Below are 6,000 nucleotides of genomic sequence, written 5' to 3'. Positions count from 1 at the left end.
ATCCGGGACTATGATCTGGCATGATGATGATTGCGTTGGATGGCTTTTGATGATAATGATGTTTGACTTGCAGTCGGGAACCAGCTCGCGTTGCATTTGGCTGTTAGGGTTAGGGTGGAGGCGTCAACGGTTGATCAAAAGACAGAGAAATGAATAAATGGTGAGTCACTGTCTTCAAAAGTGATGTACAGTGTTATGTGCATGTTCTATGGAGGTCTGGGTCCTGCTTGTCATCAACAAGAGGGAATGATTAGCACACTACACGGTGTGGCAAACGTTCATTGTATGTCATCGCCCCACGTCTATTGAACTTCTTTTTGGATACGGACTTTTAGTGCAGGAAAGCAGGTCAGATCAACACAGTATTGACTATGTGCTGTCAGACTGCTATAGACTCAGATTTAGCCTGTTGAATACATATGCTGTAGACCTCATGGCTGCATTTCAGCCACATGGCTAGGAAAACAAGATAATTCATGGTACACTTAGTATGAGAGATACAAATGTGAACCGTATTGTGTTGGGTGTTTTAGTGGGCAGGTTCCTATACCTCCCCATCCCCCCTTCTCCAGCAAAAGAATAAAATTCCTCTCCGTTTCTGGAGTTGTCCCAAGCCAAGCAAATTATAGCCCAAAATCTTTTTATATGAACCTCTGTCACGCAAGAACATCACTAAGCCCCATCTCCAGTGCTCCCCTCTCCTGGAATAGTCTCTGTTTTATTCCATTCCTCTAAGCAAGGCCATGATGTTGAATCCTTGAGGCTCTCTTGATAGAAATAGGAAAGAAAACAAACAAAAGAGCAAAAGCCCAGGCCTTGCAACGACCACTTCAGAGATTATGATGCAAATCAAAAGACTAAGTTACATCAGCAGGGCTGGGTAGCGTAACCCAATGACTGATCAATATATCGCCTTGTTAAGGGTTTGGAATTGATCTCACAAGCCTCAAAGCTGGAGCAATCATGAGGACAAAGAACTCCTTTTCTCTTGAACCACATTTTCAAAGACATTTATATTCCTTCTCTTTACCAGTTCTTTGACCCTTCTCATGATTCTTGGTTTACAGACCATAATGGTAACTCAAGAGTTTCCCCTCACAGATCTAGCAACAATTATTTGGTGTAACATTGACCCACTCTATTAAATGAAGGTTTGGTTTAACTATGATGAGAGTGTACCTAGGTTAACCATACCTTTGTAGTGTTGCCAGTTTGTGGCCACTTCCACTGACGCCACCGTAATTCTCTGTTTGCAGTCAGGTTGTGTACCCCAGCTTTCACCTCAAAAGTCCACTATGTTATAGAGCACTCAAATGGGCATGTTGTTTACAGTAGTGTTAAGTGTGTGTCCCTCCAGGATCAGTCAGAGCTATAATCCCCTCTTCATTCCCACTGAGGCCCAAAGTGTGCCTAAGTGGACATGGGTGATGGCAGACAGGGAACGGCTCACCAGCCCACCCCTTCATGCCAGCTACACACACACACACACACACGATGGGAATGAACAGTGACTAAATGAAAAGTATACCCCCCTCCTACACGTTGGCCCCTTCTTGCTCTGTTCTCTCTGACTTTTTATGTCATGTCACCTTGTAAAACGGCTTTATGGTCTTCCCTGGCCTCATGACTATGAGTGTGGTGAGGTGGACTGCAGGAGTTTTAGAAGTCCTCCACGCCCAGCGAGTGACAAGGAAGCATCTCCAGAGAGCTTTAGCTCGCAAAATGGGAAACTCTTTAATTTGACTTTATTTCCTATTCTTGCCCCCCACCCCTTCCACAAAGGTAATGTACTTTCAAAGAACTTAGGGATACTCTCCAAAAGCTAAATATAGCCATAGGAGCATTTAGTATGAAATAATAATTTTTTTGGGAAATGCTTGTGATGACTAATTATAACTTTCTATATGACTCTGCTGACCTCTGTCATCAGCGTCCAAATAAAACTGACCAATGGCATATAAGTCAATGATTACTTAATAAACTTAATGTTTTTGTTTAAGTTAGACTCTTGCCCAGGGCAGATCTGATGCAATGAAGGCAATGGTTTTTATCAGTTTTAACCCAATAAACTGTGAATGAATGAATGGGGTGAATTCACCTGTGGCTTTGAATTGGTTCCCACATGTTCTCCAGGTCATTTATATGATTAAAACAACCACATTTACCAGAAGGGAGTTAATGTGAAATCCACATGACGGAGAGCAGAGAAAGGAAAGGACATGCATTGGTCAGATGTTTATCTCATCAGGTAGGTATTATCCTTTACCACCGAGGCCTCATAGCAGCAGCTCTAACATCTTCATGCCCCCGCCGTCACTTTCTATTGCTCATTTTCTGTGCAGGCTTTTAATGTCCACACAAAGCCAGTGTGGGGCCTCTCTGAGGTGTTCAACAGCTATGCTTTAAATCATGCAATTAGTGCTCAGCTGCGGGATTTATACTTTCTGGCAACAGTCCTTCGTAGGTTTATATATGGCCTTGGGGAAACGACCCTGTAAGAAATGCAACAGTAAAAACACCCTGAGAATCACGTTTTATTATACATACATCTATCACTCAATACATATAGGATTTTATAAATAAGAGCTTTTAACATGTGCATGCAAACATTGTGTGTGTGTGTGTGTCTAATTGACCAGTTTACTGATTTGTGTGTTTAACCTTCATTTAAAATATATCAAGCTTATATAAAGTTTGAAGAAAAAGTGGTTTAACTGCAGTGCCGTAACCCTAGTGTGTTGGGTGCTTGTCTCTGGTCTTGAGGCTTCAGCCAGAGCAGTTTTAATAAAATAAACAGGCTAAAATTAACGTAATGTAGGCTTCAGTAAGCACTGACTCCACGGCTTAAACTATCTTTCCCAACACAAAAGTCATCCAAAAAGGAATGTATTACTCAGAGCAGTCTTCCTTGCATTTTAATCATGGGTATCTTTATACTCAAACACAGAAACCAAATAAACACTGGACAATACAAACATATGCCTTGCTGTGAGAAGGCTCCAAAAACCTGTGTGTGTAACAAAATAGCTGACCACAAATTCCAGTGTCGAGCCTTTGGTCACTATCTCTAGTCCAAAACCAAAACCCACGAAGCATACAAAACCGCTGCAAAGAATTCTGTCTCTCTCGCACACATGATACTAATAGCGCACACATGTACACAATACCCACCTACAAGAAAAACCTCGCTCACTCATACGGGCCTTTACAGTGCACAGTCACCGATGGGGACACAGAAACCCTTTGTGAAGACAAAGACAGCTGTCACACAAACACATTTAGACCAAATTGAATTATCATAATGATCCTCATCAATCACAGTGGAGGTAAATATGAGTTTGTGTTGGGGATGAATCATGTCTGATAAATTGAATCCATTTAATTGGTCAGGCGTCCCCGAGATGAGCAATGAGCTAAAGACATTCCCCAGATTTGATTTCCCATTAGCCTGGTGAAGAGTCACGGGCACTATACCATCCACTCTGATTGATATGATGTTTATTCATATGAGGAGAGATAAGCTATGATGCTTTATCTGTTATGGGAAAAGGAAGTACTAATGGTTGGGTTTGTTTTATACAAAATAAAATAGGATTCTGTCATTTCAGAAGGTGGTAACATCTTTAATATTCACAATTGAAACATGTGATTGTGAAGTATAACGTCATTTCTTTGCTTCCTTTCCCTCCCACCCTCCGTGTTTGCATGTGTGTGTGTGTGTGTTCTTGTGTGGCATACTCTCTAGGTTGTGCTCTGCAAGAAGATTTACGATGGACGATAGTTGGTCTTCCTATAGCTCCTGGGCAGGAAAAGTTGTGAAATAATATGTGCAAGCAGTAAAGGAGACCAGCATGTGTGTGTTTAAATGGTGCAAATGTAACATACACACCAGCTGTTTGCATACGAACAAACAAACACACACTCACACACACACACACATGCTTGGAACCTGACTGCACACACATGCTCCAACCACAAAGTTGAGGACTGAGACTGATGGATTCAGATGTGTGATAAGAGGGAGAGAGGATACTGTGATATACGGTGTGTGTTACAGGTATTACTCATGTGGTGGGGACCTAACTGTTTACGCAGTCGCCATAATGTAAATGATTACATTTTAAGACATCTTGTATGGTTAGGATGAGGCTGAGGTTAAGGTTAGGGTAAGGCCAGTAGTAGTTATGGTTAAGGTTAGGGTAAGTCTCCAGGAAATGAATGTAAGTCAAAGTAATGTCCTCTGAAGTCATGGAAAACCAGACTGTCTGTGTGTGTGTGTGTGTGTGTGAAAGAGAGAGAGAGCGGGGAAGGGAAAGAAAGAGAGACACAGCTATTGGGAGATTGAGGCTGTGTAATTCTTGGCGGTGTATTTGGACCCTGTTACATTCCTTCCACGAGAGAATGCAATGATTATTAAAGCTCTTTACTGCAGTGATTGTCCAGCAGCAGCCCAGCTCATTTACTGTGGCATAACTTACTGTTTTGTTAATAATTTGGCTGCATTAAAAAAATAAATAAATCCGTTTTTAAATAAATTGGGATTGTGTGCTTGAGTATGAAGGCATGTCTTAAAGAATTGGTAACTACTGGCTTGCTAACATTCCTCTTTATGGGTTTTGGTTGTTTGTTGTCTGTGACTTTTCAGGTTGAAGAAAAGTTAAAGGAGAAAATAACTGCTCAGTTTTATTATTGAGTAAGATTTTTTTTTCTTCAGCGTGTGCAGGAAACACATGTGTCTTCTTGCACCGTGTCAGTTGTGTGTTTAGTTTAATGTTGCCCAATATGAAAAAAAAAGAAGAAAAAAGTAAGTGCATGCAAGCATTTATCTCCCTGCTGCCCGAACGCTGCTGTGGTAATGCTTACACACTGGAGACATTGTTTCTCTCAGTAAAAAGCCAACTGGATGGACTCCAGTGACAATAGTATGAAGGATGAGTTGATCATCTATTAACCTATGTTTGCATTCTTGAAAGGATATGGATCACGCCATTGTGTTGCTATAGGGTGAATGCCATCAGGCACTTTTGCAATTTTTATTGTAACAAGTGCAGTGCTACTCACTGACGCTTATTGATCTAAAACTGCTCATCATATCCAGGAATGCTGAGCCGTTGTGGAATCAAACATTTGTGGCCAACAACAATGATAGCTCAGAAAAGCTGCTGAAATCCTTTAATGGGACATTTGGAAGCACAGTTAAATGCATGCTCACCCCCCCCCACCTCCCTTTCCCCACACGGCTGGTGTCTCCTCACTATGGCATACAGTAAAATGATGGCGTAATTAAGTCAGGGGGTTTAGAGGAGGTGGTTGGGTTTCAGGGTCTAACTACTGCTGCTGCTCGAGATGCTATCAGCTCAGGCACAGGGGAGCACAGGGGACCGACGTTTAGCCCCCCACCCTCTTAGAGGCTATGGGTGCAGACAGTTTGGTGCCATTAGGTCCGGAACCAGTAATGGACCGAGCAGTGACTAATGAGCCCCCTATCGCACAAATGGGAGCATGTGGCTGGGGCCACATCCCCTTGACTCCCATTCCAGAGTTCACAAAAAAATAGGGGTTATGTGCTTGGAAAAGTGTTTGCCTGATATTGCTTTTCCACAAAAAAGTATAACTTCTACCTTTAAATGAAACATATTCAAAACTCAGGATTCTGTTTGAGCTCAACTTGTCAAACCATCAGTCCAAAACCTGTGCACTAATGTAACATTTCTCTAGAAATATGTTTGACAAATTAATCAAAATCTCTTACATAAAAGGCAGGAATAATGTCTACTGTGACCCATCTGTAGGTCCCGATCCAGTCTGTAAATGGTTGCTATGACAATAAAGCCAGCAAAAACCCACACCTAAGAAGCTGGAAACAGCAGACGTTCTCTTTCTCTTTCACTCATAGCTTTCCCCACAATGTTCTTCTCCCAAACAGTGTTGTTTTAGCAATATCTTTGTATTCTCCACAGCTCCTTCTCTCTCCAGCTTCTCTTCTCTGAACAAAGCTGG

The sequence above is a fragment of the Solea solea genome, chromosome 15 (assembly GCF_958295425.1).
Source record: "Solea solea chromosome 15, fSolSol10.1, whole genome shotgun sequence".
NCBI lineage: Eukaryota > Metazoa > Chordata > Actinopteri > Pleuronectiformes > Soleidae > Solea > Solea solea.
The sequence above is the reverse complement of the archived record's forward strand: the minus strand, read 5'-3'. Positions refer to the sequence as shown.